The following is a 14,639-nucleotide window of genomic DNA, read 5'->3' on the forward strand; positions in this document are numbered from 1 at the left end:
GTAATTTTAGGTTTACAATAAAATTGAGAGAAAGAGAAAGATACCCCATATACCACCTCCTCCCACACATACATAGTTTCCTCCATTATCAACATCATTCACCAGAATAGTACATTTTTTCTTCTTAACCAAGAATGAACCTACATTGACACATTACTATCACCCAAAATACACAGTTAACCATAGGATTCACTCTTGGTGTTATATATTCAATGGGTTTGGACAAATATATGATATATATCCATCACTATATCATAGAATATTTTCACTGTCCTTAAAAATCCTCTGTGCTTTGCCTATTCATCTCTTCCCCCTCCTCATTCACTAGCAACCACAGATCATTTTACTGTCTCCATAGTTTTGCCTTTTCCAGAATGTCATATAGTTGGAATCATACAGTATATAATCTCAGATTGGCTTCTTTCACTTAATAATATGTACTTAAGTTTCTTCTATCTTTTCATGGCTTGATAACTCATCTCTCTCTTTTTTTTTTAGAACTCCTGTTATTCTTTTATTTTTTTAATATACTTTTTAGAATTTAAAAACATTAATTAATTAATTAACATATAATGTATTATTAGTTTCAGAGGTAGAGGTCAGTGATTCATCAGTCTTACATAATACTCAATGCTCATTACATCATGTGCCCTCCTGGTCTATCAACCAGTTACCCCATCCCCCCACACCCCTTCCCCCCAGCAATCCTGTTTGTTTCCTATGATTAATAGTCTCTTATGGTTTGTCTCCCTCTCTGGTTTCATCTTGTTTAATTTTTTCCTCTCTTCCCCTCTGATCCGTTTTGTTTCTTAAATTCCACATATGAGTGAGATCATATGATAATTGTCTTTCTCTGATTGACTTATTTCACTTAGCATAATACTCTCTAGTTCCATCCACATCATTGCAAATGGCCAGATGTTATTTTTTTGATGGCTGAGTAGTATTCCATTGTATATATACACCACATCTTCTTTATCCATTCATCTATTGATGGACATCCAGGCTCTTTCCAAAGTTTGGCTATTGTGGACATTGCTGCTATAAACATTGGGGTGCAGGTGCCCCTTTGGACCACTACATTTGTATCTTTGGAGTATCCAGTACTGCAATTGCTGGGTCGTAGGGTAGCTCTATTTTTAACTTTTTCAGGAACCTCCATACTGTTTTCCAGAGTGGTTGCACCAGCTTGCATTCCCACCAACAGTGTAGGAGGGTTCCCCTTTCTACACATCCTCACCAACATCTGTTGTTTCCTGACTTGTTAACTTTAGCCATTCTGACTGGTTGAGGTGGCATCTCATTATGGTTTTGATTTGTATTTCCTGATGCAGAGTGATGGAGCACTTTTTCATGTGTCTGTTGGCTATTTGCATGTCTTCTTTGGAGAAGTGTTTGTTCATGTCTTCTGCCCATTTCTTGATTGGATTATTTGTTCTTTGGGTGTTGAGTTTGATAAGTTATTTATAGATTGTGGATACTAGCCCTTTGTCTGATAAGACATCTGCAAATATCTTCTCCCATTCTGTAGGTTGTCTTTTGGTTTTGTCAACTGTTTCCTTCACTGTGCAAAAGCTTTTTATCTGGAGGAAGTCCCAATAGTTCATTTTTGCCTTTGTTTTCCTTGCCTTTGGTGATGTGTCTAGCAAGAAGTTGCTGTGGCTGAGGTTAATAGCTCATTTCTTATTAGCACTGAATAATATTTAATTGTCTGAAGGTACCACAGTTTATTTATCCATTCATCTACTGAAGGATATCTTGGTTGCTTCCAAGTTTTGGCAATTATGAATAAAGCTGCTATAAACAGCCATATGCAGGTTTTTGTGTGGACATAAGTTTTTACCTCCTTTGGGTAAATACTAAACAGCACGATTGCTGAATTGTATAGTAAGGGTATGTTTAATTTTTAGAAACTGCCAAACTGTCTTCCAAACTTGCTATAACATTTTGCATTCCCACCAGCAGTGAATGAGAGTTCCTGTTACTCACATCCTCACTAGGATTTGGTGTTGTCAGTGTTTTGGAATTTAGCTATTCTAATAGTATGTAGTAGTTATCTTATTGTTGTTTTAATTTACATTTCCCTGATGACATGTTATATGGAGCATCTTTTCGTGTGTTTATTTGCCATCTGTGTATTTTCTTTGGTGAGGTGTCTGTTAAGGTCTTTTTTTTTTTTTAAGATTTTATTTATTTATTTGTCAGAGAGAAGGAGAGAGAGAGAGACAGCACAAGCAGGGAGAGTGGCAGGCAGAGGGAGAAGCAGGGTCCCTGCTGAGCAAGGAGCCCAGCCGACATGGAACTTGATCCCAGGACCCTAGGATCATAACCTGAGCCGAAGGCAGATGCTTAACTGACTGAGCCAACCAGGGGTCCCTCTGTCAAGGTCTTTGGCCTATTTTTAAATTGCATTGCTTTCTTATTGTTGAGTTTTCAGAGTCCTTTGTTTACTTGGGTAAGAGTCTTTGATCAGATGTGTCCCTGTTGTTTCTTTATGCTTGTTCTCCTTGTCCCACTGAGCTGACTTGACTCAGACATGTCCCCTGTAGTAAGGAGTCAGACTCCTTCTTTTTGACATTTGCTGACAGCTTTTAAGCAACACTCATCTCTTTTCTTTCTGTCCCAGATTTGGAAAAGATAATAAGAAAGCCTGAATGTTCTCTCTTTTGGAATCCTCAACCCATCCCCACCCCTACCACAGTATAAGCCCAAGCCACCTTCCTTTCTCTGCTCTCACAGTCATTTTTGGACCTTCTTGGGAGCAGAAAGTCTCGTTATGTGAGTAATAAACCTTTCCCTACCCTCTCGGTGTGTGTATAGAGTCAACAATTTTGACATCACCAAATTTTGAGTGGGGTCCATTTTGTTTAATCAGTGTGGCTGCAACACCCTCTCTCTAATAATGCACTACGTGAAATAGTCAGTTACTGCTTATGAAAGAGGTAACTGAATAATATATAAATAGAATGGCTGCTACCTTCTGGAGAATTCTGATGAATCAAAAGGACAAGACGGAGCACCTGGGTGACTCAGTCAGTTGAACAACCAACTCTTGATTTCAGTTCAGGTCCTGATTTTAGGGTTGTGAGATTGAGCCCTGCATTAGGCTTACATTCAGCTCAGAGTCTTGTCTCTCTCCCTCTACTCCTCCCCCTGCTTGTGTGTGCTCTCTCTCTCTCAAATAAATAAATAAATCTTAAAAAAAAAAAGGGCTAGACAGTAAAAATTTGCTCTGTTGTCCCAAAGCTGTCACCTTTAGGTGGTAAAAATAGGACATATATTGAGGAAGTAACCATTCTGGAGATAGTCTGAGTATTTGGTTTTAGTATCTGAAGATTGGAGCAGCTTTCTGGACTGGCCCCCATGGAAGCTGTTTGAACAGTTGGTGGTTAGAGGAGGTACCATTCTCCTGAGAAAGCCCTACATTCTATTCTTATTTGACCCCAACTGCTAAGGAAGGCAAGATTGCTGGTTCCGAGCATAAGTCCTTTTTTCAAGAATTTAAGAGGCTAGATTCTCAGAACTCCTATAGAAAATGTTTAATAACATTAGAAACACGTTATCACACACTTGATGAGATATGTTTTAAATAAGTATTAATAACTCTTTCCTCAAGTCATCCTTTTGAGATGAAGAGAGATTATCATCATCTCTCCCTTACATTTGAAGGAATTGCAGTATAGAGTGGTTAAATGAGTTGTCCATGAATATGTTTGGATGGAGGGTCTGACCCCAGACCTGTGCTTTTTCTGCCAGGTCACACCACCTAATGCACAGGGTGACCATGTATCCTAGTTAGCTGAGGACCTCCTGGTTTATGCCTCTTATTTCAACACAATTATTAATAGTGCCTGATTTTATTTTCATAAGTGTCCCAGTTTGAGTGATACATTATATGGTTACCCTCCTAATACAGAAGATAGTGAGACATTTTTAGGTGACTAACAGTCTGCAGTGATTTGCATTAGTGCTTATTATTTTTCTTATTAGATTCAGATCATGTTAATTTGGGGAAACTGGTACTTTGCAAAGATCATTAGAGGATTTCAGGGCCCAGAGAGGCCTCCCTGGCCTTCTTCCCCTTGCTTCAGGGTTGAACTTTATGTGTAATGTAACTCTTGTCAAGATTGCTGAAGGACTTTCTTATTTAACAGATTTAAACCAACACTGTCTTTTTAGCAGCTTCTTGAGAGAGCAGCATTGGAAAAATCCTGCCTCTGGTCATGTGTATATATGTGCATGCTTACACGAGTGATCATGCCAGCTTGGAAACATTTTCCTTCAGAAAAGTAATCTCTAAGCTAATGGAAAGTTGTAATGATCATCATGAGAATGACATTGATAATAGTAACTACCAATTCTTGAGTGCTTACTATGTACAATGAATAATACTTATCACTTTGTGTGTATTAACACAAAGTGTTAGATTTGTCAAGTGTAAAGATTCCAATCTTTACAACAATAATATTAGTGAGATAAGTTTTACAGAGGAGGAAACGAAGTACAGAGAGAGAAAGTTATTTGTACAAGCCTTTACAGCTAAATCAATTCAAACTGAGTAGGTAAGGAAACAGTCCTAGCAGCTGACAGGCCACAATATTCCCAACTGAGCAAGAACAATTTTCACAGACTCTAACCAAGACTCAGATACATTCACTCTGTGGCTGGGGTGGAAGAGGATGGAAATACAACTACTTGGTTCATGTCTGACCCTAGAAAGAGACAAGGATACTCTGCAACTAGAAATAACTAAATATCTCTTTCTTCCAGCTAACGTGAGTTTCTTTATCCATGATGACTTTAGCCCCCTTTAATTCTCCCATCTCCCAGGTAAAAATTTCCAAGATACCCAAACACCAATTTGCCCTTGCTTCTTGATAGCACCCAATCAAACCTCACTCTTGCTCCCCCAGACCCTCCTTAGAATCTCCCAGGATGAACCAGATCCTAAAATGAGACCCTCCAAATTCTACTGCACTGAGAGCCCCATGATTTTCTTGGTGTGCTCTTTCCTTTGAAGCAGCAAGTTAACTCAGCCTTGCTTGTTTGACTGCAGGTGTGTTCCTGATTCTCTTTGGTTGGTGGGCTTTGATGATGCCCAAGTAGGCTGACTCCAGGGCCTATATCTATTAGCACTATTACAAACTGCCTTTCTTTATGCTTTTCTGACTCCCAACCATATGTCACAGTTGTTCAGTGATACCACATCAACATGTCCCCTTTCCATCCCACTCAGGGTGGGCACAGATCCAGGGAAATAAAAAAGAAAGAAATTCCTAGAATATGATATGAGATGCTGCAAAAGGCCAAATACAATGAGGACTAAGAAGGGGTCACCACACCTGGTGAGCCCTGCCTGGTGGAGAAAAAAATCAGACCTCAAGGAACTTAGGATAGGGCAAGCAGAAACAGTGAGGGACTTTTTGTCTTTTTTTTTTCAAGTCACTGCTGATTTCTTTTCTTTTCTTTTCCTTTCTTTTCTTTCTTTTTTTTTTTGAGTATTTTCTTCTTTATAAAAAACTGAAAAAGAAAAAACAACACACATACACGTACACACACACACACACAAGCAACCTAAACAACACACACACGCACGCACACACACACACACAAACAGCCTAAACAAGGGATGCCGTATTCTGCGATCCTTTGTAGATCTATTGGTAAAACAAGATAAAACATGCAACACCCCATTTCCAGAAGGTGCAAGCATACTGAAATGCAAGGGAGCTCCCTTTCAACAAAGGAAGCTGACTGAAATAGAGTGAGAGTCTAAGCAGATCATACTCAAATAATTAAAATGCACAGATATTGCATGAAGATTGGTCCCAGACTGCCTCCTCACTCTTTCATTGAAATTTCTGAAAGCATTTCACTTGCAAGAGAAAGTAGATTTTAAGAGTGGGAAAAATACCAAACATTCATGGCAACTTAGAATTTTTCCACTTTCTTTACTTGTTCAATGGAAACTTTCATAAAATTATAAATGAAAGGACACATTATGAATACTTTCTTTGAAGGGGAAAAAAGGGGTCTTACACAGGATGCCTGGGTGGCTCAGTCGTTAAGCGTCTGCCTTCGGCTCAGGGTGTGATCCTGGGATCCTGGGATCGAGCCTCATTTCAGGCTCCTCCAGCTGCCCTACAGGCAATCTTATATAACCGTATCAGGGATGTAGGCCATGGTTTTATACATGGGATAACATACATTGTGTTTATTTTAAGTATTATTTTTGTAATTAGTTTTGTAGGTTTTTCTTTCTTCCTCTCCCACTCCCCCTGCTTGTGTTCCCTCCCTCACTGGCTGTCTCTCTCTCTGTCAATAAATAAATAAAATCTCAAAAAAAAAAAAGGGGTCTTACATGGAAGTAAAATTTTGGAGTCTATATCCTTCTAAGGGAGACTACTTTTTACATAAAGTTTGAGAATGAAGAGGGAAGAGATTATTTCTCTGTGTGCTCAACTTACAAATTATAATGGCCATTAATGACTACTTATTACTCTATCAATCAATTAACACACCTCAGCCTGGGCTCCTTTTCTGATATTTTCACTATTTGATGAGTATTGGGAGCCTATTATTTGTCTAAAAGTAGAATAAGCTCCATGAGGAATATAAAAGAACTAGAGGACAGTACACCTGACACTAATATAACAATATATGTTAATTACAATGGAATTAAAATACTGCCTCTCCCCTCACCACATCCCCCCCCCAAGAACTAGAGGACACTATCCCTACCAGTTGAGTAGTTGGATAAACCTGTTTTCTGTTCTCTTGAAGGAAAGCATGTGAAGACTGCCACCTCTGGGATAGCCTACAGGAGGATTTTCTCAAAGGCCAAGAATTTGAGTGAATGCAGAAATTAGGGCATTACCTGTATTTGCTGCTTTCTACATATTTGCAACTTTAACTTTTACTCCACTCTTAGTGCTTTCAAGTTAATGTTGTATTATTACTACCTTTTATTTCTTTATGGTTATATAAGCATGATAAAAGTAAGGAAGACTGCATATCGGTTTGGTTATATAGGTTACCTGGGGGTGGGGGGAGGGAGAAGCAAGCAAAAAAGAAAAAGATTGCACACCATATACGAAAATAGTTTCAAATGGATTAAAGACCTAAATGTAAGACCTGAAACCATAAAAATTCTAGAAGAAAACACAGTCAGTAATTTCTCTGACATTAGTCATAACAACATTTTTCTAGGTATGCCTTCTAAGGTGAGGGGAATGAAAGCAAAAATAAACTTTTACACAGCAAAGGAAACCATCAACAAAACAGAAAGATAACCTACTGAATGGGAGAAGATATTTGCAATGATATAGCTGATAAGGGGTTAATAGCTAAAATATATAAAGAACTATACAATTCAACACCAAAAACCCCCAAACAATCTGATTAAAAAATGGGCAGAGGACCTGAGTAGACATTTTTCCAAAGAAGACAGTTACAGATGGCCAACAGATATATGAAAGGATGCTCAACATCACTAATTATCAGGGAAATGGAAATCAAAACCACAATGAGATATAGCCTGTTCTAATGGTGAAAACCAAAAACACATGAAACAACAAGTATTGGTGAGGATGTGAAAAAAAAGGAACCCTTGTGCACTGTTGGCGGGAATGGGAATTGGTGCAACCACTGTGGAAAACAGTATGGAGGTACTTAAAAAATTAAAAACAGAAATGTCATATGATCCAATAATTCCATTACTGGGTACCCAGGGAAAATGAAAACACTAATTCAAAAAGATAAACACACCCCTATGTTTATTGCAGCATTATTTACAATAGCCAAGACATGGAAGTAACCTAAATGTCTATCAATAGACAAATGGATAAGGAAAACGTGGTATATATATGCAATGGAATATTACACTCTATTACACAGCCATAAAAATGATGAGATCTTGCCATGTGAGACAACATGGATGGACCTAGAGGGTATTATGCTAAGTGAAATAAGTCAGACTGAGAAAGAGAAATATCATGTATCCACTCATAAATGGAATCTAAAAAATGCATAAGCAAAAAGCAGAATCCGAACTATAAATACAGAGAACAAACTGATGGTTGCCAGAAGGGAGGGGGGAAGGGGGTTGGGCAAAATTAGTGAGGGAGAGTGGGAGATACAGGCCTTCAGTTATGGAATGAGTAAGTCATTGGAATAAAAAGCCGAGGATAAGGAATATGGTCAATGATGTATTGATCATGTAATGGGGCAGAGGGTAGTTATACTTGTGGTGAACATAGCATAATGAATAAACTTGTCAAATCACTAAGTTGTACACCTGAAACTATGCAACATTGTGTCTCAACATACTTAAAAAAATGGTTAAGATGAGAAAAAGAAGAAAGGTTACATATAAAAAGTATAATATGCATAGTGTAATATGACCCATTTATTAAAATTATGTATGTATGTGAGTGCTTTTTTTTTAAGATTTTATTTATTTATTTGACAGAGAGAGAAAGAGAGCACAAGCAGGGGGGAGCGGCAGGCAGAGGGAGAAGGAGAAGCAGGCTCCCGAGGAGCAGGGACCCTGACGTGGGTCTTGATCTCAGGACCCGGGATCATGACCTGAGCTGAAGGCAGATGCTTAACTCACTGAGCCACCCAGGTGCCCCGTATGTATGTGAGTGTTAAGGAAGAAATAGATTTACATTTGGTGACTGTAAAGTGAAAAAAGGAGGAACAGCAACCGCAACGTATTGAGAGCCTCATAGGTTTTGTGCCCCTTGAGGCAGGTATCATTATCTCTATTCTGGAGATGACAAATGAAGATTCAGAGAATGCCACAGTAATGTAATAAATGGCAGGGAGTATCTACACTAGCTCTATCTGACTCCATAGCCCAGGATGCTTTTCCACTATGAACAATCCCCTTTCTCCCTATCTTCTGAATCCCTCTCCTTTTTTCCTATCTTCTTTTTTTTTTAATGTTTTTTTATTATATTATGTTAGTCACCATATAGGTCTTTTCTTGACTTATTCCCTTGTTGATAGTCTGTTCCAAGCTCCTTCAATCATCCATTCATCAAATATTTATTGAGCATGTACTATGTGCCAGGCACTCTTCTAGGTCTTAGCAGTGAACCAAGGAGACCAAAGTTCCAGCACTCCCGGATCTTACATACCAGGTCTTGTCCTTTGGGAGATAGGCAATCAAACAGATCAGCATGTGAAACATGGAGCATGTCAGATGCTGAGGATTGCTATGGAGAAAGATGAAGCATGAAAGGGGAGAGGAGTGTTGGGGGGAAGCGGTGTTGGGGTGTTTATAGTCATCAGGCAGATCTCAGAAGGTTGGGAGGAAAGAAGCCTCGGGGTGTTTGGGAGAAGGCATTTCCAGTAGAGTGAGCAGCCAGCACAAAGGCCCTGAGCTGGGTGACCACTTGGCATCCTGACGGGGCCAGATCAAGGCCTATATGAACAGCTCACAACATAGAGGTCAAAGGCACACTGCATAGGGCCTTGTAGACCAATAAGGACTTGTGAAGTTCGAATGAGGATAACAATACCATCTGAGCTGCTAGTAGGTGCTAAGAACTCTTCTAGGTGCTTTACATGTATGGGCTTGTTTAATCCTTATGACCCCCAAGAGCTCAGCCTTCTTCATCCTTCATTGCCTGTTGAATGAAGTCCTGACTCCTGAGCTAGACACTCAAGGGCTCCACAGTCTGCCTACCTGACTTATCTTCCACTCTCCCCTAGGACCAGCCCATGCTTTCCCACCCTAGACATTAAAGGGAATGATCAGAGACCTGTCAGGGGCAATGGCCCTTTAGGCTTCTTTGGGGAGTTGATGGCTTCAAAGTCTCATTCCACCATGACCAGAGGCTCAAGTATAAACCAGGTGCTGGTTTAATGAATTTACATTATGAAATAACTGCCTGGGGCATGAGGTCTTCATATTCCCCAGCCAGGCCTTCCTCCTCTGGTTGTATCAGAAGTCAGAAAGCCAACAGGTGAGTACAGAATTAGAGGAAGCAGATGTGGCTTTGTGACCTGATGTGGGCCTGATATGCCAGGGATACCATCCCATGGCTCAGTGGAACCAGGCTCCTTCCCCTTAACAGGCATGAGTGGACATATCAACCAGGCTTCAGTGTTCCTTTTCTTTGTCTCTGTTGTGGACAGCTGCTTTCTGACTGACAGTCTTTAGCATGGGTCTTCTTTTTTAAGCTAATTCTGCCATCTCTGCTTTGGCCCTGGTTGTATTCATTTGAGTTTTACTCTCACAGGCAATCTTATTTCTGTCTTTGGGGGTTTGGTCACAGATACTACAGCGCCTTCCCCCGCCCCCGGGCACGATCAGGCCAAATACTAGACCCAGGCTCACAGGGTCCAAGAGATATGTGTCTCTTCACCCTCCAGTTACTACACCCAGGTAGCTTAAAACCTACCTTCAAGGGAGCTGGCTTCTGGGACACACTGGGACACATCTCTTGCCCCTGCCCCTTCCTTTCCCTAGCCGTGATGCTTTCCCTCATCTCTACCTGAAATTCCACCTCCTAAAGTCTCAGTGGGCCTGCTGAGGGTGGTCTCCTAAATACTTACAACACTGTGCCTCTGCTGCCTGCGTCAAACCCTGCCCTCAATCCACAGCTTATACACAAACATACCCTTCCTGTTGTATTATTTGCTCTTCTGAGGCTAGCACCACACTGATCAATCTTAGTTTCCTCACATTGTTTAGCCTGCTGCTGTCTACCTAGCAGGTGCTTGATTTTGCTCAAAAATGAAAGCAAGAAGGAGAAATTCCATGTTATAACTATAAAATGCAAAAAAGGAAAAAAAAACCTCTAATAAATTCTTGTACTTTTAGGCTTACAAGTGCTTTTCTCCACAGTATCTCAATTTATCTTTATAATGACTCTGTAGAGGGGAGCTTCTATCCCTTTAAAGTGAATCAGGCTTTTGTCTTAAATTTCCATTAAATTTTATCTTAGAGCCTCTGGACCAAGAAGATAAAATCCCGAGTCAGTTCTGGTATGTCAGAGGGGAGGAAGGAGCCTGCCCAGAGATCTGGTCTGAAGCAGAAAAAACAGCATCAATGAAGCAAAAGTGGAAAACAAAAGACAGGCCCTGGAACTTGTTTGGGCAGCTGGCTGGGTTGGATTAGCCCACCTGGAGTCAGTAGATGTCAAACTACACTAAGGCTAAGAGCCCCTGAAAGGAGTGAATGGCGGGTTTCTTCCTCTCTTTTCATTGTGAAAGGATATTTTTCAAAGAAAAGGTAAAATCATGGCTCTTCTACAACTATAGAATGAACAAATACTAAAGATTTTATTGGCTCATTATTTAGATGAGGGAACTAGTTTTTAGAACTGGTTCAAAGGACAAAAAACACATACTTATTTGTAGTCAAGCAATGTCCAGAGATTGTACAAAAGGAGTAAACCTGGCTTTTCCAGAGGAAGCAGGATGTCCCTCATGGGATGGGATTCATTTACATATCTATAGACAAGGAATACTTTGAATTGCTGTTAGTTCTTGATAACTTTAGATAACACCCGAAGGCTGTTTTCCATGGAAGCACAAATTCTCCCTACATCACCTCACAGATGCTAAAATTGAGCTACTTAGTAGAGCTGAAGAAATCCACAGTGCTGGACAAATCACTTCACCTGAGTCTCCGTTTCCTTATTTGTAATGTGAGGTTGACAGTATTCACTGGTCTGGTGGTTGTGAGCATTAATAAGATAATGTTTTTAGAAGGATATCACCGTGCCCAGATGTAATAGGTATTTAAAAAATATCAGCTGTTGTTACTGTCCTGTTACGTACTCCCCAAGTAGAGTGATGATGGCAGAATGAATGAATGCGGAGACCTTATACTCTTTGTAAATGTTGAGTCAGGGGCAACTAGCATATGTGCATTTAAATGTTTATCTTGTTCTATTTAAGAAGTCTCCTGGCAGGAATATCCTTGCCTCAATATCTCTCCTCTACTCCATTTTGATAATCATGGAGTCAGTCAGGGAAGTTGGTAGCCTTTCTAGTGGCCTGATCTGGGTCCTCTGCAGGTTGTAGATGATTCTCCATTACAAAATTCTTCCACGGAAGTCTGTTTATCTAGTTAAAGGTACACACACACTCAGAGGGGCCAGGTGCTTCACATTAAGGTGTTCTCATACCTGTCACCACCTGCCGAGTCTAAATCACAGCTTTCCTTGCCCAACTCATCTCCTTGCGTCCATTCATGCCTGGCTCCCCTCTTCCTGTCCTCTATGCAGAAGTCAAAGTGATCGTAACATGTAAACTGGAGCAAGTAACTGCTTTTATTAATAATCTTCAATAGTGTGACCCTGTATTTGTAGTGAAATTCAACCTCTTTCACAGGCACTATGAGACCCTATATGATTCTTGCCTATTTCTCCAACTGCCTGATGAACCAGTCTTCCTGTTGCTGTCCCTGCCCCTGCCACAGCTCTCTGTGCCAACTCTTATGGAATTCTCTTCTCTCTGCTCGTGACAATGACTGCTCCTTTTCACTCAACCTCCTCAAAAAGGACTTTCCTGACCAACTGTTTAAAGTAGGCTTACCACACCTCCCCATCTTACACCTTACTACCTAAGCCTCAGTATGTCTTTTAAAGCCTTTTTGCCATTTATATTTTTTTCTGCCCCCCCATTGGAGTATCAGCTCCATGATTCTGTCTTGTTCTCTTCTGTACGCTCAGACTGTGCAGCAGGCACTCTGTATATCTTTGCTGAATGACTAAAAATCTCTTATCGTTGACTAATCCCTCATATCATTTATGACAGGCAAAATAAATATTCAGTTTATTATTGCTGGCAGGAATGTAAATTGATACAACTTATCTGAAAATAAACTTGGTAATGTGTATCAAGAGCCTTAAAAATGCTCTTAACCCTCCACTCCATTTTGAGGAATCAATATAAAATAATCAGAGACGTAGTACAAGACTTAATGACAAGATGCAGTCTTTTAAAAAAAGATGAATAGTCAGAAATAAACAAGCCACCCAACAGTGGAGATATGATTAAAGCGCTCTTAATATGGAATACTACATAATCATTAAATCACATCTTCTGTGGTAAGTAAAAAGGTAGAATGGAAAACTATATTTCAATTTTGCTTAAAAATAAATATATGTATAGAAAAGCCCCAAGGAAATAACTACTCTTTTATTACGTATATTACTGGGTAGTGAGATTCAGGGTGATTTTAATTTTCTTTTTACTCTTGGATATTCCAAATTTTCTAAGACAAGCTGGAGTTTTATACTCAGAATAAAACACAGATTATTTAAAAAAAAAAAATAAAGGCTTGGGGCGCCTGGGTGGCTCAGTTGGTTAAGTGTCTGCCTTTGGCTCAGGTCATGATCCCAGCGTCCTGCGATCGAGCCCCTCACCGGGCTCCCTGCTCAAGGGGGAGCCTACTTCTCCCTCTCCCGCTCCCCCTGCTCATGCTCTCTCTCAAATAAATAAAATCTTTTTAAAAAAAATACAAAATACAAAAATACAAAAATAAAGACTCAAATAAATCCAGCCTCATCCTCATATCCCTGAGTTACTGTGCCACACCAAGTAAAGTTAACTCTGTGATTGTTTTAAAATATATCTAGACCTTCCTTAGTAGGTCAATGAAGTAGCCCCTCCAGAAAACAAAACAAAGCAAAACAATTCTCTGATATGGGACTCTATTGCCTTACTTTGCTACAACTTAATAAAGCTACTTGATAGACGAGTCTCATTTCTAGGATTCCTTAAATTAGTTACGTGTTCATTTTACAATATTTGTCAACTTTTTGCAAGAGTGGGTATGTACAATGTGAAAGTTATTCCAAACAGGACTCCTTCTGTGAAGAGACTTGTATTTCAAATGTTACTCCTTTCAACCTCAAGTTAAATCCCTTAGAGGTTTTTATGTTATATTTATAACCTTCCCTGGCTGGCTCTGGCAGGACCAAGAGCTGCCAACCGTCACAGCCAGGAGTGCTCAGATAGCCTGGCAGGAAACAGAGTGAGGACAAATTATTCTTAGTTGAAGTTTAGAAAGCATTAGCTGCCTTGTCAAGACTGGAATGAGAAGGCCATGATGTTGCTGCCTGGAAAGGGTTTCCAGTTCACTGCTACTACTGATGTGAGATTAGCCTAATGATAACTGTGGTTGAAAATAGAGATGAAAGACCTTGAGGACACCACTAAGGTTCACTTAAATATACACATACAATACACATTGTACATTATAATCTATTCATTCATATAATCTATTCAAGGGTGGCCCCGACTTCTTTCATGCTTTTCAATGTGACCCCTGAGAAAATGCCACAGAACTGTGGCTCTGTGCCTCCCTCTTCCTGTCCCAGAGACATCAGCCTAGAGCCATCAGCAGCATAATGTCCTTGTCTAAATGAGTAATGGAGGTGAGGTGATAGGGTAGGCCAGGGAATGGGAAAGTTTAATCAAATGCAATTTTCAGGTTCTGTCAAATCAGGTGCTCTGAAAACTGATTTCCCCAGTGCTGCAGATGAAAGGTGTATCCTCCCCCAGAAATCGTGACTTAAAAATGTAGGCACATCAGACTCAGGATACAGAGCAGGAATGATGGTGAGGGGAGTTCAGAAAGTAAATCCTATATTTTTAGACCTTCCATAGAAAAG

This window comes from Ursus americanus, chromosome 10 (assembly GCF_024610735.1).
Source record: "Ursus americanus isolate L20-20 chromosome 10, mUrsAme1.1.p, whole genome shotgun sequence".
In the NCBI taxonomy this organism is placed as follows: Eukaryota; Metazoa; Chordata; class Mammalia; order Carnivora; family Ursidae; genus Ursus; species Ursus americanus.